General features: G+C 45.7%; 3 non-coding genes across 3 annotated transcripts; 1 reads left to right on the forward strand and 2 right to left on the reverse strand.

Annotated features, from left to right (window-relative positions):
• Positions 1–5,185: 5,185 nt before the first annotated feature.
• trnah-gug (transfer RNA histidin (anticodon GUG)) lies at positions 5,186–5,257 on the forward strand. Its single transcript has one exon. It is a non-coding gene; the product is annotated as a tRNA-His (tRNA).
• Positions 5,258–21,581: 16,324 nt separating this feature from the next.
• Positions 21,582–21,653, reverse strand: trnaq-cug (transfer RNA glutamine (anticodon CUG)). The gene has a single exon. It is a non-coding gene; the product is annotated as a tRNA-Gln (tRNA).
• Positions 21,654–23,599: 1,946 nt separating this feature from the next.
• trnaq-uug (transfer RNA glutamine (anticodon UUG)) lies at positions 23,600–23,671 on the reverse strand. Its single transcript has one exon. It is a non-coding gene; the product is annotated as a tRNA-Gln (tRNA).
• Positions 23,672–24,021: the final 350 nt, after the last annotated feature.

The following is a 24,021-nucleotide window of genomic DNA, read 5'->3' on the forward strand; positions in this document are numbered from 1 at the left end:
ATACTGCCTTGATGTCAAGGGCAGTCACTCTCACCGCAGGAGGTAAGCTCTTTTGTGCATGTTTGGAACAAGGCTGTAATGAAGTCTGGAGCCGAGTGGTCCTGGCGGAACCCAAACTGAGCATCGGTGAGCAGGTTATTGGTGAGTAAGTGCAGCTTGATGGCACTGTCGACGACACCTTCCATCACTTTGCTGATCATTGAGAGTGGACTGATGGGGCGTAATTGCCCGGTTTGGATTGTTCATGCCTTATTGTGGACAGGGCATACCTGGCCAATTTTCCACAATGCGAGCAGATGCCAATGTTGTAGCTGTATTGGAACAGCTTGGCTGGAGGCGCGAGACGTCTTCAGCACTGGAGCCGAGATATTGTCGGGCCCATAGCCTTAATCTGTATCCAGTGCACTCAGCCTTTTCTTGAGGTCAAGTAGAGTGAATCAATTTGCTGAAGACTGGCTTCTGTGATGGTGGAGATTATCGGGAGGAGACCGAGATTGGTCATGCGCTCGCCCCTTCTGGCTGCAAACGCTTTCTGAGCCTTGTCTTTTGCACTCATCTGCTGCACGCCACCACAGAGCCTAATCCACCACAATTCACGACTGCAGAGCTTTGATTTTATTCGTTGGTGAAGGAAAATGTCTATAAGCATGTGACTTCGACTCCGTTCGTCACCCCTCTGTTCGGTATCCTGATCCTCGATACTCCTCATTGAGCCATGTGTATGCCCTTCGTGTTGTTTCGGTCACCATCTGCTGCTGCAGGCCTCGTCTGGCAGCTATGTCCTTGAGGACTCGGTCAGCAGTGGTGCTGTCAAGCCACTCTTGGTGATGAACGTTGAGGTCCCCCACCCAGAGTACATTTTGCGCCCTTGCCGTCCTCAGAGCTTCCTCCAAAGGAGACTCATCAATTGCTGAAGGGCAGTAGATCGCAATCAAAAGGAGGTTTTTTTGTCTTGTTTGATCTGATGCTATGAGATTTCGTGGGGTCTTGAGTCAATGTTGAGGATTACCCAGGAGCATTCTTTTCTGATTTGTCTTGCAGGCAGCGGTTGGTTTCGAACTCACGCCCACGCAGCGACTGGAACCTTAATTCAGGGACAGAGACAGCTCCACCAATCTACCATCTGTTTACGTTTGCAGTTCAGAATTTGCTATCTGGTGATTGAAATGTGGCTTTCTTGCTTTTTCACCTTTGAGTTGAAGATTTTCCATTTAACGAATAGAATAAATGAGCTTTCTGAGCAATATTCATGCGAGGAGGTGAGCGAGTGGTTGAGGTGATGGATTCCTAATCCATTGCGCTCTGCACGCATGGTTTTGTATCCCATCCGCGTCATTATTACATTTACCGTTTGATGTGTTGGTTCCTTCCTTATATTCAACCAGAAGTCTTGGGTCTCGGTCAAATCCGAAGCCACGGTAGATGAATGTTGCATTGCTCGCTGAACTCTGTTTGTTCAAATCTGCAAAGTCCTGATTGCCGCCTGTCGGTGTTGCGAATGTATGATGTGAATAACTTGAACTATCAATCAAAGTGCACAATGACGACCCGATAAAGTGAGTATCCCTCCACAGATACTGCGATTTATTTATTTATGCAACTGTCTTTTACGAAATGAACGAATGCATTTATTTATATATCTGTACGGGTAAGGATAACCCCACTTTGATGATTTCCAGGAAACAGTCAAGTACATAAATTAGTTTGTCAAACAAAAAACAACCGCTGGGATTTGCTAATTGAAAATTTCAATGGAAATCCAGACCGTCACTAAATATTGGAACAAATATTCTGAAAGTGACAATCACCTGTTTACTTTTTTCTTCTGTTCTATTTTTCTCCGTAGTTTTGTAAGAAGAAGCTAGCCGAAGATATAAAATTAAAAGTTGGCTTCATAAAATTCTTCCTCCCCGTGGGGGAATTGAATCCCGGACGAGGGCGGGGCAACTCACCACGATAAGAGAGAAAGAAATACCGAAAGAAAGACAGAGTCAGTTGTTCGTTGCCTAAAAAAAAGATGGGAATGTGAAAGGTTTTATCAACAGTGGCCCGTGGAAAATCAAACAAACTGTCATCAAATAAATAATTTTTAAAAATGCACTGACACACGAAGGATGTCTCACGCCATCTGGGGTGAGTGCACCATCAGTGCAGAATTTCCTCGTTAGTATAGTGGTGAGTCTCCTCGCCTATCACGCGGGAGACCGGGATTCAATTCATCCAACAGGGAGTTTAGAATTTGATCCGCCTTTAAAAGCTTCATTTTCGTTTATCTGAAGTAAAAACAATGTAGAACTGACTCGGAGTTGACTCCCACTTGACTTACTTTCATCCCGCTGATGTTCCAGCGGTTTTAAAATCTGCTCTCTGCGTCAATCTTCACCTCGATGTTAAACTGGCTTCTGTGATCGTGGGGATCTCGTGAGGAGGCCGACATGGATCGTCCACTCGGCACTTCTGGCTGAAGATGGTTGCTTCTCTCTGCAGGTCGGCCTCTCTCTGTTTCAGGCTGGTGACTGAGACCTGGTCTGTTCACAGCACGATTCTTCGTTTTATTTCGTGCACATTATTGTAATTCTCACATCGAGCTGAAGAGTGAGGAAGAGAGCAGATTTTAAAATCGCTGAGAAATCAAATTGTGGAAGTGAGCAAGGCCGAATAAGTTTTTCATTGTATTTTCCACATTCAATATTACAGATAAATGAAAGTGAAACTTCTCAAGGCAGCAACAACCTCCTCATCAGAGAATTGAACAGCAGCCTCCCAGATGATAGGCGGGGATACTCAGCACTATAGTAACGAGGAATTGGTCAAAGTGGTGTTTTCCATACCCGTACAGAAATATGAATAATATATTCGCACATTTCGCAAATGACAGTTGCATAAATAAATATATCGCAGTATCTGTATTTAGATCCTCGTTTTTCCGGGGCGTCATTGTGCACTTTGATTGATACTTCACGTTATTCACATGTTGCACTCGCAACACCTCCTGGCGGCAATCAGGACTTTGCTGATTTGAGCAAACAGAGTTCAGCGAGCAATGCAAAATTCATCCACGTGGCTTCGGATTGGACTGAAAACCAGGAATTCTGGATCAATGTAAGAAAGGAACCAACACATCAAACGGTAAATGCTATAATGTTGTTGGTGGGTTACCAAACTATGTGTGCAGAGCACAGTGGATTAACTGTCCATCACATGGGACACCTCGTCGCATGAACATTGATCAGAAAGCTTTTTATTTCCTTCTTTCAATGCAAAATCTTGGACTCAAAATCAAAGAGCAAAAAAGCGACCTTTCAATCACCAGTTACCAGATTCTGGGCATTTGTGTTTTGGTTGCGTGGCCGAGCGGTCTAAGGCGCTGGTTTAAAATTTCAATATCTGCGGAAGACGTGGGTTCGAATCCTATCGCTGTCAGAATTTGAGGTGCTGATTATTTTGGCCTTATCACCAAACACCCTGTTTTACTGAGCAGTGGCCTGCGCGACATTGCTGTGGTTCGACGGCAACTGCAACACCTGACTTGCGTGGCGGTGATCGTGTCCTGTTTCGGACTCTGCATTGTAGTCGCAGTAACTACCGTTCAAATCTGAGTTATTGTGAGGCTTCATTGACCTATTTGATCCTCTGATACATATGTTAATAGAAAGCAGCAAGAAATCAATATTTAGCACATGAAATAAATATTTTTGTTGGTGAAAACCGATTCATTCCGTCAAATCCGAGCACTCTCACATGCCTGTACTTGATGTTCCACAGTTCAAACCCGCCATCTCTGAACCTTCCCTTCCATTCCTCGACTTCGCTATCTCCATTTCCGGCGATAGGCTGTCAACCAATATATATTACAAGCCCACTAACCCCCACAGCTACCTTGATTACACTTCCTCCCACCCTGCTTCCTGTAAGGACTCTGTTCCCTTCTCCCAGTTTCTCCGTCTCCGTCGCGTCTGTTCTGACGATTCCACCTTTCACACCAGTGCTTCCGATAAATCTTGTTTTTTTCTCAACAGAGAATTCCCTTCCACTTTAGTTGACTGGACCCTCGACTCTGTCCACCCTATTTCCTGCACTTCTGCCTTTACAACTTACCCTCCCTCCCAGAACCATGATAGGTTCCCCTCGTCCTTACCTCCCACCCCACCAGCCTCCACATTCAACGTTTCATCCTCTGCCATTTCCGCCACGTCCAAGCGCGACGCCACCACCAAAAAACTTCTTTCCCTCCCTCCACTTTCAGCATTCTGAACGGACCGTTACCTCCAAGACACCCTGTTCCACTCTTCCATCACCCCCAACACCAGCTCTCCTCCCAACGGCACCTTCCCATGCGGGTGCACAAATGCAGCACCTGCCCTTTCACCTCCTCCCTTCCCACTGTCCAGGCCCCAAACACTCCTTCAGATGAAACAGCGATGTATTTGTAATAGCTTTTCTGAACACCTCCGTTCAGTCCACAAGCGTAACCCCGAGCATCCGTTCGCTTGCCATTTTGAGTCCCCGTCTGAATCCCACTCTGACCTCTCTGTCCTCGGCTTCTTACACCGTTCCAATGAAGCTCAACAAAAGCTCGAGAAACAGCACCTCATCTTTCGATTGGGCTCTTTACAACCTACTGAACTCAACATTGATTTCAATAACTTCAGATCATAAACACTGCTCCCATTTTTTTCGGAGAGCAAGTGCTGGTTGTGGTTCGAATGTTGCCATTTACAGCGCCTCCAGACCCATCTTTTGTTGCCTTACTTGTCCCATTAACAACCTCCTTGACTTGCACCATCATTCCTTTTGTCATTTCATCACTCCAGCCCTCCACCCAATCAGAGACCTTCCCTTTTGTTCTTTCCTCCACTCCCCTTCCTCCCCCATCGTTTTCCTGACTCTGGACTTGCTTAAAAACTGATTAATCTTCAACATTTTCCAGTTATGACGAAGGGTCATCCAACTTAAACTTTAATTCCGTTTCTCTCTCTACAGACGCTGCCTGACTTGCTGATTATTTGGAGCATTTTCTGTTTTTATTTCCAGCATCGTCAGTATTTTGCTTCGAATATCTCCTTATTTGGCTCGGTGTCAAATTCTTTTCAAAAACGCTCCTGTGAAACGCCTTGGGTCTTTTCACTCCGTCAAATGCGCTATTTAAATAGTTCTGGCAGAAACTACACCACTGACGTGTGGCGCCGTGATCGTATAGTGGTCAGTACTCTGCGTTGTGGCCGCAGCAACCTCGGTTCGAATCCGAGTCACGGCATATGGTCCGTTGCTTCTTTTGTTCTCTCCCGTGCTTGCGAATATAATGCAACAGCATATCAATATTGAATACATGATGGCGAAAACATATTGATTCCATCAAATCCTCGCACTCTCACATTCCTGTACTTGATGTTCCGCATTTCAAACCCACCTCTTCTCCCCGCTTTGTCTTCCTTCCACAATCGATCGGCCGCCTTGACTTCCCTCCTTCCATTCACTTTCACGATCTCACGCCCTGAGGTTTGCTCTGCTCCGACCGCCGTTTCAATTGGGCACATGTCCTATTCGCACCAATGTTCATTTGTGCCTTGAAACCAGTCGATAAATTTCGACCTGCGTGACCGCCCGACAGACAAGCACCACGAAAGCAGGGCTGGACCCTGGAAAGAAAGCCGCCCGACTGTTCACGAAATTTACTTGGGGAATCTTGTGATCCAGGGGATGCTAACTGAAGAACTGGTTTTTGTTTTGATGCTTGTTGGCTCTTTTCTCTAAGCAGTTGAGGTGTGTGAGCGATGGGCAGCGCTGCAGAGCTGCGAATGGCGGATGAAAGTTGAATATTTGGCAAGTTGGGGCGGTGAAGTAAGATCGGAAGTGTTCCGCCTTGATCTCAATAGTTCTGTTGAAACGTGCGATTGAATCGAGTAGAGGATAAATATAAAGAGTGACAGGCCATGAGCGAACGAACATTGAAATTCTCGTGGCGCAGGACGCTGTGTGCGGAAACGGCAGATTTTCGAGCTCGTGTGTAGGAAATTAAAGTGCGATCTTGTGTGTGAGAAGAGCACAAGAAAGTTGTGCTTGAAGCTGCGCCCTAGAGGCAAGTTGCAGGTTGTCAGGAAAACTGCCATGGTGAAAACTCAAAATTGAACCCAGAAACTGCTGGCAACACTCAGCAGGTCAGGCAGCATCTGTGGAGAGATATTCGCTTTACCAGGTCGTCATTGTGCACTTTGATTAATACTAAAGACCTGTACAAGATAAACAGGTTGCATCTCAACCGGGCTGGGACCAATGTCCTCGCAGGGATGTTACTCTTGACTTATCAGCGAGCGATACCGGCCTTTACTGGGCCTTAGTTTTTAAAATCTATATTGGTGTAATGCATCCAAGATCTCTGACGATACAAAGCCACGTTGGAAAGTAAGCGGTGAGGAGGACACAAAGTGTCTTCAAAGGGATATAGACAGGTTACGTGAGTGGACAAGAAGGTGAAAGATGGAGTATAATGTGGGGAAATGTGAGGTTATTCACTTTGGTAGGAAGAATAGTAAAACAGAATGTTTTGAAAAGGAGAACAACTATTAAATATTTTTGTTCAGAGAAATTTTGGTGTATTGGTACAAGAAACACAGAAAGTTAACATGTCGCTGCAGCAAACAATCAGGAAGGCAAATGGAATGTTGGCCTTTATTGGAAGGGGTTGGAGTACAAGAGTAAGGAAGTCATGCTGCAATTGTACAGGGCTTTGGTGAGACCGCAGCTGGAGGACTGTGTACAGTTTTGGTCTCCTGACCTTAGGAAGGTGAAACTGGCCTTCGAGGCAGTGTAACGAAGGTACACTACATTGATTCCTGGGATGGGAGGGTTGTCCTATTGGGGAGATTGTAGAATGGGCCTATACTTTCTGGAGTTTAGAAGACTGGGAGGTAATAACATTGAAGCCTATAATATTCTGAGCAGACTAGACACGGTAGATGCTGAGAGATTCTTTGCCCTGGCTGGAGAGTCTTTAACGAGGGGCATAGTCTCAGGATAGGGGATCGGCCGTTTATGACTGAGATGAGGAGAAATTTTTTCACTCAGAGGGTTATGAATCTTTGGAATTCTCTACCTCACAGGGATATGGATGCTCAGTCGTTTAGTATATTCAAGACTTATATTGATAGACTTTTGGACTCTAAGGGAATCAAGGGAATTGGGACTGGGCCGGAAAGTAGAAATGAGGTCGAAGATCAGCCATGATCTGTTTGAATGGCAGAGCAGCCTCAACGGGCTGGATGGCCTACTCCTGTTCCTATTTCATATATTCTTATGTTCTTAGAATGTGGAAAAGGGTGCCACAAGGGATAGTTGATGCGACAACCATAGATGCATGTAAGCGAAAACTGGACAAACATATGAGGGAGAAAGGAATAGGGAATATTTTGATAGCGTGCGGTGAAGACGGGTGGGAATGTGGAACATCAACACAGTCATGGAATATTTGGTCCGAATGGCCTGTTTCTGTGCTTTAAATTGAATATAATTCTATTATAGACGCAATAATAGAAGATGGAGACAGCTGATAAATTTATTCAATGTAGACTATTGTGCGATAATACATTTTAGTGGAAAAAGAACAAGTAATGGAAGTGCACACGCAATAGAACGGCGCAGACGGCTGTGAATGAACAGAGAGACCTCACGTTTCAAAGATATACTCTATGAAAGTTCAAATCCAGGTTGATAATGCCTTAAAAGGATGTTTCTTCCAGTTGACTTCTCACAGTTTCTGAAGCAGGCTGCCAATCTCCAGAATTTTAAGACACACACAGTTCAGTGTCAACATCACAATTTCAAACCAGCACGATAAAAACCAATTCATTACAGTTCGTACACAATGTGATCACAATATTACAATTCAAGCACAATATATTTCCTTTGATTCACGGTTTACAATGCAATACAAAGTCTTTATACGGTGGCCTTTCCCCATAGACACTTTGCGTTGGTTGCACCTCACTTTAGTGCATCCAGTCGCACGTTCTCCTGGACCTTGGAGTGTGCCAGTCGGTCGCATTCTACCTTCGACCTCCAGACAAAGTGGATGATAGTTCGGGTGACTGTGACGGCGGAGTTGTGGGGAATGGGACATAACTGTGCCACGGAGAGCAACACCGTGAGTATCTCACACCTTATCACCAGTTTCCTGCTGGTTGTGAAATGGGATCGCCCCAACCACATACCAAGCTTTTGTTTGACCCTCGTGATCCGCTCCTCCACGTTATTTGTGCAGGTCAGGGGCCCCTCGAACCATATCCCCAGAACCTTCAGGTAGTCGGTCTTGACGGTGAACGGGACAAAAAATCAGGCCTCGCAACTGCCAAAGAACATGGCCTCAGTTTTAATTCAGTGCATCCTGGCCCGCGAGGCCAGCTCGAAATGGACGCAGATGCCCTTCAGTGTGTGGAATGACTGCTGATCGGAGCAGAGGATGGTGACATCGTCCATGTTGAGGGAGGCTTTAACCTGAGAGCCTCCACTTCCTGGGATCTTCACCCCCTGATACCTGCGTCCTTCCTGATGGGTGTGGCAAACCGCTTGGTACAACATACGAACGAGATCGCAGTGAAAGGACAGCCCTGCCTAACTCCAGATCTGATCGAAAAGCTCTCTTACTCCCACCGGTTGATTAGGACTGAACTATGGATGTCCGTGTAGAGCAGTTGGATCCAATCACGGATTCCCTCCCCAAAACCCATTTTGGAGAGCACGATAATGTGGATGTGGGATATTATGTCCAAGGCCATCTCCTGATCCAGGCTGATCAGACAGGTGTGCACTCCCCTGTTCTGCAAGTAGGCGATCGTCTCGCTAAGCAGAGCAAGGCTATCAAAACTCTTGCTGCCAGGTACAGTATATGTCTGATCCGGGTGGATCACCCGCTCCAGAGCAAGCTTGAGCCTGTTGGCAATGGCCTGTTACAGAATCTTTTTGTCGACATTTTGCAAGGAAATGCATCGCAAATTTTTGATTTCTTCCCTCTCCCCCTTCTGCTTGAAGATGAGGGTGATGGTGCCTTTCCTCGTGGACTCTGACATGCTGCCTGCAGGAAGCATAACCCTGAACACTTCCAGTAGGTCTGGGCCTATCCAGTCCCACAGAGCCAACGGCAGTTTCATGCCCGAGCGCCAGTTCAAAATCTGCCCTCGTGATGAGGAGGGGTCGACATATGTCTTCACCGACTGGAGGTCATTTGGTGGGCGAATCGCCCGCCGTTTATACAAACCGCGGTAATTTCCCTGCTGTTCATTTCAGTGGGAAACATAATGTTCTTGGTCTGTAGCACAATGTGGGTGGTAGCGGATAGGCCGCGCATCGCGCATCGCACCAGATATTCAGTTCCCTTGACTTCAATGGATCTTGACTGAATAAGAGGAGGGAGTTTCAGCGAGCGATACCGGCCGTCAGACGGGACCGTCCAGGAAGAATTCCTGCCCTATGAGGTTTTAATAACAAGCGGTCAATCCGCACAGCCAGTTTTAAAGCAGGTCGCCAAACCCAAACTTTACCCCAAAGAGTCGACATTTATTCGTTCTGGGAACTCAAATATATAGAAATTCAAGACAATATTTTTTCTGAATTCGAACATTTCCCGTGGAACAAAGGGTTTTGTGTTAACATTGCAGAGAATCCAATGGAAATCCACATTTTGAATTGACACATTCAACATTGCATAAATTACGGATTGGCGTCGGTCATTCAAACATTATCATAGACACTCGCTTTGTTTCATCTTATTCATTTCTCGCCCACCGTGAGAAATATATCTATGAGCGACATATATTTTCATCAGGTTCATCACTAAAAACAAATGGGTTATCATTCGTACAGCTGATTCATACACTCAAAGAGGTCTCTTTTCGGCCTCTGTGAATGATCAATAAATGGATTGAAAATGGTAGGTCAGTTAAAATCGTTTTATTTACCGTATTAACAAACAGCAAAGTGATTTGGAGATTCTAATTACCAGTTTAGTGCAGACACCATGTGATAAGTTCAGCACTCACTCTGAACCAAACTGAGAGTTGGTCTGTTTCTTGCTCTGCGATATTGGAAGGAGTGACTGGTTGTGTTTCAGAGGTCTGTGTTGTGCTGATGACTGGAGCAGAAAAAAATATCTTTGGGCTGAAATCTAGGCCTGATTCTTTGAGGCCTCATGCGTTTGGGCATTTGAACATCTGCTTTGCTCAGACAGCCTGCCATTGTTCTTCTTAGACAACCAAATACATGGAAAGTATACAATCCTAGAAACTCACAGCACGGAAGGAGGCCAGTCGCCCCATCGTGCCAGTGCCAGCTCTTTGAAGGAGATATCAAATTACTCCCATTCCCGTGCTCTTCATCCATTAGCTCTGTAATTTTTGCCTTTTCAACTATTTATCCAATTCTCCTTTTAAATTTACGATTGAATCGAGCTCCACCATTCTTTAAGGCAGTGCGTTCCAGGCCATAAAAATTCGCTGTGTAATAAATCTCATTATTTCCCTTCTAGTTCTTTTGCCAATTATCTTAAATCTGCGTCCGTTGGTTGCCGACCCTCCCGCCAGTGGGTTCAGTTTCTCCTTATTTACTCTATCAAAACCCATCATAATTTTGAACACGTCGATTACTTCTACCCTTAACCTTCATTGCTCTAAGCAGAACAATCCCAGGTTCTCGAGTCTCTCTACATAACTAAACCCCATCCCTGATATAATTCTGGTAAATCTCCCCTCCATCCTCTACAAGCCATTAACATCGATAATGAATTATAGCGCCCAAAATTGGACACAATACTTCAGATGAGGCCTGAACAATGATTCATAAACGTTTAACATAACTTCCTTGCTTTTGAACTCTGTTTCTCTATTATCAATCCAAGGAACATTATGCTGTTTTAACGGCTTCACCAACTTTTGCTGCCACATTCAAAGATGTTGATGAAAATTATCAGGAACACATTGAGTCAGCACACTCGGCACAGGCCCGGGACTCAACCTCGGCTTTTCTTCCTCCGGGGCTCAGTAGCAACACGTCGTGAGATCAGCTATCTCAATACAGACTGGAGATTGAAAATGTGCACATCCTGCTCTGTGTGGGACTCAGTACCACACCAGTTGAGATCAGCTCACTCAGTGCAGGCCGGGATGGCGGAGAGAGACAGAGATACGTGTTCTGATCTGATCCAGGGATGAACGCAGAGGGAAGTGGGTTAGTCCCACTCGCCTGCTCTTTCTCCACAGCCCTGCAATTTTTTACACGTCAAGTATTTATTCAATTCCCTTTTGAAAGCTGGTATTGAACCTGCTTCCACCTCACTTTCAAGGAGTGCATTCCAGATCATAACAACACGCTGTGTAAAAAAATTCTCTCCTCATCCCCCCCACCACCCGTGACTGTCTTTCAATTTATCTTAAATCTGTGTCCTCTGGATATTAACCCTTCCATCACTGGAAACAATTTCTCCTTACATACTCTGTGAAAACCTTTCATAATTGTGAATACCTCCTTTAAATCGTCCGTTAACTTTCCGGTTGTAGTTTCAGTGCCCTTCCTGCTATTTTTTTTTCAGTTCCCTCTGGTCTCGCGGTTTTCACCCAAGCACCCCGCGTTCGACTCCCGGTGTGGGAATAACGATCTTTTCATCCCAGCCTCCCAATTTGCCTGCGGGTTGTGGCTGCTGCTTCCTCTCTCGCTTCTGTGTCGGCCCCACAATCACACTGAGAAATGAGGCAGACCACAGCTCTGTCAGGGACAGTGCACCAAAAACCCAGTCCCACAAGCTGAAGAGAAGCAAGAAACAATGTACCTACAGGTCACTCAGCAGCTCATGGCCAAGTGTTCGACGACAATCCTTTTATCACTTACTGTAAAGCCCGAGTCTGAGTGAAATACACACGCATAACATTCTGGAAACATTCAGCGGGTCGGGCCCCATCTGCGGAGTAAACAGACCAATTAACTGAGAGCCTCAATGAGACGAGCAACGAGACACGGCCCCCTGTGAGAAATAAGGAACTTGCATTTGCATAGCATCTTTCACTTCCTCAGGACAACCCAACGCACTTCACGAGAAGTTCAGTCACTCGTCACTATCGTTTTATAAGAGAACGTTGCAGCCAAATTGTGTACAGCAAGACCCCACAAACAGTGATGAGATATTGAGCAGATCTCCTGTTTGTTGGGTGCAGATGGTTAAGGGAAGAATGTTGTCGAGGACACTGGGTAACTCCCTGCTCTTCACAAATCGGCACGGGACCTTTTACACCTAGGAGCAGAAAGAAGGGACCTCCATTAAACACCTCATTCAAAGGACAGCACCTCTCATGATGCAGCTCCCTCTCGGAACGACACAATCAGTCTGGATCATGTATCCCAGTCCTGGAACGGAAGATGGAACCCCTACCCTTGTAAACACCTGACTGACTCCCTGGTGTTACTCTCACTCTTGACTCGTCATGAAACAGATTGTGCCACTCCCAGAGTAACGGTTGACCGCAGCCTCAGCCCTGGGTCCCAATCTGCACCAGAACCGCAGCCTGTTACCGCTCATAGAAAGTGGCGTGGGATTCCTGAGTTCATTCTGTGATGTGCATTGGGGGAGTGGAACTACATGCATTGATCTTGCACAGACCCGGTAAGGACTCGATGGGCCAAATGGCCTCCTTTCGTACTGTAACCTTTCTATGATTCCATGTGGGTGGAGAGGGGTACAAGGTGATCAGAGATGGCATTAATCATGATTGACACGGTCGGGAGTAGAGAGGTCACGTGAGATGGCAATGTCAATGGTTTGGCCATGAATTGGGGTAGGGGCGTTTCTATGCAGGGAGAAATTAAGGGAGGATTAAGTATCACATAATAGACTTGTTAGCCAAATTGAAGCCCATGGGATTAAACAGACAATGAAAGCGTGGATACAAATTTGGCGAAGGAGCAGAAAACACAAAGTATTGGTGAACGGTTGTTTTTCAGACTGCAGGCAAGTATATAGCGGTGTCCCCCAGGGCTCGGTGATAGGACCACTGCTCTTTTTGATATATATTAATGACTTGGACTTGGGAGTACAAGGTATAATTTCAAAGTTTGCAGATGACACGAAGCTCGAAAATGTAATAAACAATGTGGAGGATAGTAACAGACTTCAGGAAGACAGACTGGTGAATTGGGCAGAAACATGGCAGAAGAAATTTAATGCAGAGAATCGTGAAGTGATACATTACAGTAGAAGAATGAGGAGAGGCAATATAAACTAAATGGTACAATTTTAAATGGAGTGCAGGAATAGAGACAACTGGGGGTATATGTATAAGTCTTTGAAGGTGGCAGAATGAGTTGATAAGGCTGTTAATAAAGCAAATGGGGCCCTAGGCTTTATTAGTTGAGGCATAGAAGTAAATAGCAAGGAATTGACACTAAACATTTTATAAATCACTGGTTAGGCCTCAGCTAGAGCATTGTGTTCAACTCTGGGTACCAAACATTAGGAAGGATGTCAAGGCCTTAGAGAGGGTGCAGAGGAGATTTACTAGAATGGTGCCAGGGATGAGGGTCTTCAGTTATGTCGAGAGACTGATTAAGGTTCCATCTGAACCGCCCCATCATGCTCTCCCAGGACAGGTACAGCACGGGTTATATGCAGAATGGTGTTCCCTCTACACTGTCAAATCAAACACTCCCAGGGCAGGTACAACACGGGTTTGATACACAGTAATGATTCCTCTGCTCTGTGCAGTTTAGATCTCCCCTCAGATTTCAGAAAAAAATTGCTTTGCTGGGCAGTCTGCTGGTGTCTCTTTGTATCCCTGTACACGGTGACACCGCTCTCTACCTCCCTCTGCTGGTGTCTCTCTGTATCTCTGTGCTCAGTTGCACCGCTCTCAACCAACCTCTGCTGGTGTCGCACTGCATCTCTGCACTCAGTTACACCGCTCGGTCTGTCCCCGCAGCTCCGTCGGGAGTTTGATGATTTTGAAATGAAGACTTTTTCCTGTGTGACTGGTGAAGTTTTGATCAGTGAAATGTTTGTGAAAGAGAAGGATTGAGAGCTTTAGTGTGGGACAGAAGTGATGTTGTTTAACGGAGAAGCCACATGATGCCATAATTTGAACAGCGATTCCCTTGGTGTAGCGGTTATCACGTTTGCCTCACACGCCAAAAGTCCCCCGTGTGATCCCGTGCGAGAATACTTTTTGGGCATTTGTTCCAACCGAATCTCCAGGGTGAGTTTCTTTTCCTGTGAGAAGGAGGCGATAATTGGCTTTTCCTGTTAATTTTGGCAACGGCTGCACCACATCCCTTCAGGGAAGAAGCGATTTGGGAGAAGGGAAGATGGAAGAATGTGTCCGTGAACCTGATTAAAAGAGGCCAAATACAAAATAATATTAGGATGTCATCAGCTGAAAATTAACATTGCCTGAGCTCCGAAATCTGAGCGGGTCCCATTCCCCCAGAGTGAGGAATGATCGGAAGGGGAAATTCCACCCAGTTTATATTTTCGTTCAAGGTGATGTCACAAAGTCCAATTTCGATTGGAGCCGAAATAGTTCAGTTTGGAGAGCGTGAGTTTGAAGATCTAAAGGTCTCTGGGTTTGATTCTGTGTTCGGGAATTTTTGGCTGCTTTGTTCTCGTTGTTTGGGTCGATTCTCGCATTCATTTACATTGATTTGTTTTACCGGAGCAGAAAGGTTGTGGAAGAAATAGACAGGTATCAAAAATGGCAAATATTGAAAGCGTCTTTATTGAGCTATTATTTCTCGTTCCTCTTCTGCATTTTTCTCTGGAATTTTTATTCCTCGGTGCCGGGAGACCATTTGATTTGAGGCATTTGTCCTGAACTGATGTCTTTTCCACAACTCGGGGCGGTCAGTCCAGCTCTGTCTGTTACTACTTGTGACCATGAACGGGAACAGGCCGCGAGTTAAACGTTTATCAGCAAATCGACAGAGAGGTAACAGAACGGGAATCAAACGCATTGCGCATGATTTTATCGGGGAGGGGGGCTCATGGGAGGCGATCAGGGGTCATGGGTGGGTCAGTCATCGGAGCGAGTGCTCAGTCATCGGGGGTCGGGGTCATCGCGGTGGTCACAGATAACGGGGTTCGTAGCTCCTGCAGGGGTGTCAGAGTTTTTGAGGGGGTCGGCCGATCGCCTGTGTGGGAGCATGGCAGGTAGGCTTGTTGGGTCTGGCGGAAGCACTCCTGCTCCTCCGGGCCCACAAGCTGTGCAATAAAGGCACTTACCTGCTGTTTCGGGCTTTCTCACCTCCTCTCATGTGGTGTGAAGGAGAAGGTCCAGGAATCACGGCCCCCAGGAGCTGAAAATAAAAAAGCTGTGAAAATGGAGGCCTGCAGCCTCCTTCAAAGCTTTCACTGACCGACACGCCTCGGTTTCAACCAGAAGTGGACTGATTGGTATCGGGTTTTAGTTAATTTTACTATTTTACCCTGAGGCAATGGATACAGTCGGCTTATCAACAGGGCTGAGTCCCTGCCCGCTGCACTCTGTATCTGTCTGTCTCCCGGTATATCAGTCTGATTAAGTCTCTGCTTTATTCTCAGGCATCCATGTTCAAGATGCTGAGCGCTGAAATTGACTTTCTCCCCCGCTGCTTCCCACTGCCTTTTGGACATTTGTGTGGAGGGCCTCTTGCTCCCCCCAACCCCCTCTGCGGATATCGGATGTCCCCCCTTCTGTCCACCAATTGCACCAAGGGTCTCGAGTGCATCTTCAGAGAATCTTGTTGCATGCTCTCTTGCAGGCCTGGTAAGAATACAGATCGGCAGATTGGTGAGGTCAGGCGTGCAGATTGGAAGATGTGGAATTTAGTTGTGCGCAACCTTTATTCAATGATTTAACACAACTCATCAATGTGTAAACAAAGGGATGGGACCTGCATCTATGTTTTACGTGTGCGATGTCTGATCTCCATTCAGACTCCTTGCACACAGTAGACTGTTATTTTCATCAAAACAACAGGTACCAGCAGCCTTTTGGAGATTTCCAAGAAACATTCTTCCTTTATGAGATTCAGCTTCCTGCTGGTGGTGAAAAGTGTGAATTGCATTGATTCCCGGTGCAAGGCCCGGAAAGGAACGCTGATTGCAGGTGAGTCCTGGAGTCGGCCGAAACTTGCATCCTGCCTGCGCAGGGCTCATTGGGCGTTGGGTAATAGCACATCACGATACCCCCGCCCAAAACCGAACCCGATCCTATTTTTCCACCGAGGTTTTTTATTCCCGCTGTGTTATCTCTCTGGCAGTTTGCAGATAAATGTTTAACTCGCGGCCTGTTCCCGTTAATGGTCACAAGCAGTAACAAACAGACAGAGCGCGTCTGACCGCCCTGAGGTATGGAAAAGGCATCAGTTCAGGACAAATGCATCAAATCAAAAGTTCATTGGGCACCGAGAGAAACAAAAACCAGTGAGAAAGGCAGAAGGAAATAGAGAAATAAAAGGTAAATACAGACGGCATCCTTGATGTCTCTCTATTCCATCCACAACCGTTCAGTGTCGGGTATAAATGTCAGTGTAAGTAAATGTTCGAGAAGCGGCCCAAAGAAGAAGAAATAAAATAACTCAAAATTGCCAAAACCCAGAATCGAACCAAGAATATTTAGATTTTCAATTCAACGCTCTCCCAAGTGAGTTATTTCGGCCCCAGTGCAGCAACGGATTTTGTTCATCCTCTTGGAATAAATTTTAACCCAGGGTGGAATTGCCCCTCCCGCTCATTCCTCACTTCGGGAGAATGAGACCGACCATCAAAGCGAGATTTTCTGATAATGTCGTTGAATCTCATTTATATTAAATATTCCTTCAACTCTCTGCCGGCGGGATTCAGACCTGGGGTTCGCGATGAAGCAGCTTCCCCTCAATTCGCAGCTTTATAAGTGAATCGACCAACAAACGCTCGACAGAGTTCAGGTTATATTAATAATAAAAACATAAATTGCGGGAAACACTCAGCAGGTCAGGCAGCATCTGTGGAGAGAGCAACATCCTTTCAGTTCGATGACCATTCATCAGAACTCTGTCCACAGATGCTGACTGACCTGCTGAGTATTTCCAGCATTTTCTGTTTTTCCTTCAGATTTCCAACATCTGCAATATTTTGCTTTTGTTTTACAGCTTGTATTAATGTTCTCCTGATGATATCTTAATATTATCTTATTTTTGGGCCACTTTAATCTGGTTCATGGATCGATTCTTCCATCATCCCTTCTCCCACGTTGCTTCTCTCTCTCATTCATTCTTTCCTTCTTTCAATCCAGAATAGGGCGGGAATCAGAGCTCACAAAACCGCCCCCCCCACACGCCCACCCCCGACCAAATCTTCCGCACACAGACCCCCATTTTTATACGTTCATGGAATGTGGGCTTCGCTGGCGAGGCCGGCATTTATTGCCCATCCCTAATTGCTCTTGAGAAGGTGGTGGTGAGCCGCCTTCTTGAACCGCTGCAGTCCGTGTGGTGAATGTTCTCCCACAGTGCTGTTAAGAATGGAGTTCCAGGATTTTAACCCAGCGACGAGAAAGGAACGGCGATATATTTCCAAGTCGGGATGGTATGTGACTTGAAGGGGAACGTGCAGGTGGTGTTGCTCCAATGTACCTGCTGCTCTTGTCCTTCTCGATAGTAGAGGTCGCAAGTTTGGGTGTTGCTGTTGAAGAAGCCTTGGCGAGTTGCTGCAGTGCATCCTGTGGATGGTACACACTGCAGCCACTGTGCGCCGGTGGTGAAGGGAGTTAATGTTTCGGGTGGAGGATGGGGTGCCAATCAAGCGGGCTGCGTTGTTCTGGATGGTGTCAAGCTTTTTGAACGTTGAAGGAGCTGCACTCATCCAGGCAAGTGGACAGTATTCCATCACACTCCTGACTTGTGCCTTGTAGATGGTGGAAAGGCTTTGGGGAGTCAGGAGGTGAGTCACTCGACGCAGAATACCCAGCCTCTGACCTGCCCTTGCAGCCACAGTTTTATGCGGCTTGTACAGTTCAGTTTCTGGTGAATGGTGACCACCAGGAATATTGATGGTGGAGGATTTGGCAATGGTAATGCCGTTGAATGTCAAGGGGAGGTGGTTAGACTCTCTCTTGTTGGAGATGGTCATTGCTTGACACTTATAGAATCATAGAATTATAGAAGTTACAACATGGAAACAGGCCCTTCGGCCCAACATGTCCATGTCGCCCAGTTTATACCACTAAGCTAGTCCCAATTGCCCATATCCCTCGATACTCATCTTACCCATGTAACTGTCCAAATGATTTTTAAAGGACAAAATTTTACCCGCCTCTACTACTGCCTCTGGCAGCTCGTTCCAGACACTCACCATCTTTGAGTGAAAAAATTGCCCCTCTGGACCCTTTTGTATCTCTCCCCTCTCACCTTAAATCTATGCCCCCTCGTTATAGATTCCCCTAACTTTGGGAAAAGATTTTGACTATCTACCTTATCTATGCCCCTCATTATTTTATAGACTTCTATAAATCACCCCTTAACCTCCTACTCTCCAGGGAAAAAAGTCGCTGTCTATCTAACCTCTCCCTATAAGTCAAACCATCAAGCCCCTGCAGCATCCGAGTAAATCTTTTCTGCACTCTTTCTAGTTTAATAATATCCTTTCTATAATAGGGTGACCAGAACTGTACACAGTATTCCAAGTGTGGCCTTACAAATGTCTTGTACAACTTCAACAAGGCATCCCAACTCCTGTATTCAATGTTGTGACCAATGAAACCAAGCATTTCGAATGCCTTCTTCACCACCCTATCCACCTGTGACTCCACTTTCAAGGAGCTATGAACCTGTACTCCGAGATCTCTTTGTTCTATAACTCTCCCCAACGCCCTACCATTAACGGAGTCGGTCCTGGCCCGATTCGATCTCCCAAAATGCATCACCTCACATTTATCTAAATTAAACTCCATCTGCCATTCATCGGCCCACTGGCCCAATTTATCAAGATCCCGTTGCAATCCTAGATAACCTTCTTCACTGTCCACAATGCCACCAATCTTGGTGTCATCTGCAAGCTTATAACCATGCCTCCTAAATTATCATCCAAATCATTAATATAAATAATAGCGGACCAAGCACCGATCCCTGAGGCACACCGCTGGTCACAGGCCTCCAGTTTGAAAAACAACCCTCCGACTTCAAGCCAATTTTGCATCCAATTGGCTGCCTCACTTTGGATCCCTCAAATGCTGATTGGAGGAGGATTCGAACCCACGCCCCCGCAAAAATTAGAACCTGAATCCAGCGTCTTAAACCGCTCGACCATACTACCACCTAGAATTAACAATCACTTGTCTGGCACGAATGTTACTTGCCACTTACCAGCCCAAGCCTGGATGTTGTCCAGGTCTTGCTGCATGTGGGCACGGACTGTTTCATTATTTGAGGGGTTGCGAATGGAAATGAACATTGTGCAATCATCAGCGAACAACCCCATTTCTGACCTTATGATGGACCTAAATCTGTCATATCTCCTCTCAATCTTCTCTGTTCCAAGAAGAACAAACCCAGCATCTCCAGGCTATCCACGGAACAAAAGTCCCTCATCCCTGGAATCATGCTAGTTTATCTTTTCTGCACCCTCTCTAAAACCTTCACATCTTTCGTGAAGTGCGGTGCCAAGAACTGGACCTAATGCTCCAGTTGTGGTCGAACTAGTGTTTTATAAACCTTCATCATAGCCTCCTTGCTTTTGTACTCTATGCCTCAAAATATAAAGCCCAGCATCCCATATGATTTGTTGACCGCTTTCTCAACCTACCTCGTCACATTCAACGGTTTGTGCACATATACCCCCAGACCTCTCCGTCCATCGACACATTTTAGAATTGTGAGCTTTAGTTTATATTGATTCTCCTCGTTCTTCCTACCGAGATGTATCACCTTGCATTTTTCTGCGATAAATTTCGATATCCTCTTGAAGTCTATCACTATCCTCCTCAATGTTCACGATACTTCCAATGTTTGCGTCATCTGCAAATTTGGAAATTGTGCCCTGTACACCCAAGTCCAAGTCATTAATAAATATCAAATAGGGCAGTGGTGCGAGCACCGAACTGTGGGGAGCATTACAGTACACCTCCCTCCAATCCCCAAAACAACCGTTCATCACTCCTCTCTGGTTCCTGTTACTGAGGCAATTTTCGAAACATGTTGTTATTGCTCCTTTTATCCTTTGTGCAGCAATCTTGATGACAAGGCGATTAGAAGGCACTTTATCAAACGCCTTTTGAAAGTTTACAGACACCACATCAATCGCATTGCCCTCAGCAACCCTCTCCGTTACCTCATCAAAAACTCCATCAAGTTAGTTCAATACGATTTGCCTTTAACAAAAGGCCAAATTAATACAAGGAGCTCGAACCTCATTGATTGAGGCTGCGAACTTCCCACGAAGAGGGATGGGATTCCAGGTGCCTTTTATTTGTTTCCCAAAAAGTTGCAAACGAAAGGGACAAAAGTTGAGGTTCCACCGAGATTTGAACTCGGATCGTTGGATTTAAAGTCCAGAGGGCTCACCGTTACACCATGGAACCCATTCATTAAAATATGCGGCCCCCTTCCCTTCAAAGATACTGGGCTCCTTTATCAGCATCGCCATGGCGCTGCATCAGTGACTTCACGTGGCGACTGGCAAACGTCTGCCATCAGCAAAACTGCAAGCACTGGTCAATCCCAAACTGCCACTTTGGCCTTTTCTCATCCATACTTCCAGCTTCCCCACTTTCCCCTCTGATAAATAGAGATGCTTAGCCAATCACACAGCTGCTGTCAAATCCATCGCTTCCAACGTTGATGCTTCTGTTTCACACTGCTCAGCGCAGCTCGTCTTGTTGGATAATCAGTGCATTAACATTGCAAGGCACTGATGCATGAAGTTCGGTGTGAAAAGAAAAGAGCTCGATCCTCATTGATGAAAGCTGCGAACTCCCCACCAACAGGGATTAGATTCCAAGTGATTTTAACTTGTTTGCCTTCAATTTGCAAATGAATAGAACAAAATTCGAAGGTTAATCGAGATTTGAATTTGGATCGCTGTAATCCATGTCCAGAATACTTATTATTGCACTGTGTGAACCAACTGACTACTTCAGCTGGCACCCACCAGTCAAAGACACTTGGCTGTTTTATTAGCACTGCCATAATGCCACATCATTGACACCTCGAGGCGACCGACAAACCTCTCCCAATCTCAAAACTGCAACATCTTGACAAGAAAATGTCAACATTGCCCGAGGACATGATCCAAGCAATTCTTGCACTTCAAGAAACAATGCTTTGAATTTCTGCATGCTTGATTGCTGAATGCAGATTACAAAGAAAAGTTCTGCAAACACCATTCTCTGGTGCAGTGAAACTCAGCATTAAACAAAATACAGCTTTCTCTTCTGTTGATTTGGGAAAGCTAAAGTCCGGTTGAGCTGATGAACTGAAACCGATAGAAGCAACTGGAACCTCATTGATTGACAGTGACTTCCCACCAGCAGGGAGTGGATGCCCGCTGCATTTTGTTTTTTTTGCCCTGCAGTTGCAAACGAATGGGACAAAAACAAACCAGGTTCCACCGAGATTCAAACTCGGATCGCTAGATTCAGAGTCTGGAGTGCTCACCATTACACCATGGAACCCATTTGTTAACAAACGTCGCACCCTCCATCAAAAGACATTTGGCTCTTTTCTAAGCACGGCCACGTCGCTGCATCACTGACTTCTCGAGGCTGTTGCCACACCGCTCCCATCAGCAAAACTACAAGAACTTGACAATTCCAAACTGCCACTTTGACTTGACCCTTTCTCATCTCTTCCTTCAGCTTCCAACCTTTTTCTTCTGCTTAGTATCGATGTTCAGCCAATCACACAGCAGCGAGTCAAACCTATCGCTTCCCTCGTCACTGCTTCTCTTTCAATCTGCTCAGTGCAGCTCCGATGACAGTCGTGCCGGATAATCTGTGAATAAATATTGCAAGGCACTGATGCATGAAGATTGGCGTAAAACAAAATGTAAACTTTGTGCGAGGGCACGATCCAAGCAATGCCTGCATTTCAAGAGACAGTGCTTTGAATTTCTGCATGTTTGCCTGCTGAATGCAGATTGCAAAGAAAAATTCAGCAAACACCATTTTTGGTGCAGTGAAGCGCAGCGTTGCACATAAAGCAACTTTGTCTTCTGAAGATTTAGGAAAGCAAAAGACAGGCTGAGCTTATGGACTCATAGAAAGGTTACAGCACGGAAGTAGGCCGTTCGGCCCTTCGAGTCCTGACAGCTCTATGCAACAGCAATCCAGCCAATCCCACTCCCTCGCCCTCTCCCCGTAGCCCTCGGCATGTTTTCCTTTAAAGTATTTTTCAGTTCCCTCTTGAAAGCCACGATTGAGTCTGCCTCCACCACGACCCCTGGCATTGCATTGCATTTCCTAACCACTCTCTGTGTAAAAAAGGTTTTTCCTCAAGTCACTTTTGATTCTTTTGCCAGTCACCTTAAATCTATGTCCTCTGGTTCTTGACCTTTCCGCCAATAGGAACAGTTTGTCTCCATTTATTCTGTCAATACCCCTCATGAGCTTAAATAGCTCTATCAAATCTCCTCTCAATCTTCTCTCTTCCAAGAAGAACATGCCCAGCTTCTCCAGTCTATCCACGCCACTAAATTCCCTCATCCCTGGAATCATTCTCGTTCATCTTTTCTGCACCCTCTCTTAGACCTTCGCATTTTTCCTAAAGTGCGGTGCCCAGATCTGGACACAATACTCCAGCTGTGGTCGAACTAATGTTTTATAAAGGATCATCATGAATTCCGTGCTTTAGTGTTCTATGCCTGTATTTATAAAGCCCAGGATCCCGTATGCTTTTTGAACCGCATTCTCAACCAGCCTCGCTACATTCAACGATTTGTGCACTTTTCCCCCATATCTCTCTGCTCCTGTACCCTTTTCGAATTGAGCCCTCTTATTTACATTGCTTCTCCTCGTTCTTCCGACCACTGAGATGTATCACCTTGCATTTTGCTGCGTTCAATTTATATATCCTCTTGAAGTCTATCACTATCCTCCTCACTGTTCACTATAATTCCAAGGTTTGTGTCATCTTGAAATTTGGAAATTGTTCCCTGGACACCCAAGCACAAGTCATTGATAAATATCAAAAAGGGCAGTGTTGCGAGCACCGACCTGTGGGGCACATTACTGGACACCTCCCTCCCATCCGAAAAACAACCGTTCATCACTCCTCTCTGGTTCCTGTTACTGAGGCAATTTTGTATCCATATTGCTACTGCTCCTTTTATTCTATGGGTATCAATCTTGATGACAAGGCTATCATAAGGCACTTTATTAATCGCCTTTTGAAAGTTTACATACACCACATCAATCGCATTGACGTCAGCATCCTTCTCCGTTACCTCATCAAAAAATCTATCAAGTTAGTTCAATCCGATTTGCTTTAACAAAAGCCCAAATTTATACAATTAGCTCGAACCTCATTGATAGAGGCTCCGAACTTCCCACGAACAGGGATGGGATTCCAGGTGACTTTTATTTGTTTCCCCAAAAGTTACAAACGAAAGGGACAAAAGTTGAGGTTCCACCGAGATTTGAACTCGGATCGCTGGATTCAAAGTCCAGAGTGCTCACCATTACACCATGAAACCCATTCATTAAAACATGCGACCCCCTTCCCTTCAAGGATACTGGGCTCCATTATCAGCATCGCCATGGCGCTGCATCATTGACTGCACGAGGCGACTGGCAAACGTCTGCCATCAGCAAAACTGCAAGCACTGGTCAATCCCAACCTGCCACTTTGGCTTTTTCTCATCCATACTTCCAGCTTCCCCACTTTTCCCTCTGATAAGTAGAGATGCTCAGCCAATCGCACAGCTGCTGTCAAATCCATCGCTTCCCTCGTTGATGCTTCTGTTTCACACTGCTCAGCGCAGCTCGTCTTGTTGGATAATCAGTGCATAAACATTGCAAGGCACTGATGCATGAAGTTCGGGGT

The sequence above is a fragment of the Heptranchias perlo genome, chromosome 35, assembly GCF_035084215.1.
Source record: "Heptranchias perlo isolate sHepPer1 chromosome 35, sHepPer1.hap1, whole genome shotgun sequence".
In the NCBI taxonomy this organism is placed as follows: Eukaryota; Metazoa; Chordata; class Chondrichthyes; order Hexanchiformes; family Hexanchidae; genus Heptranchias; species Heptranchias perlo.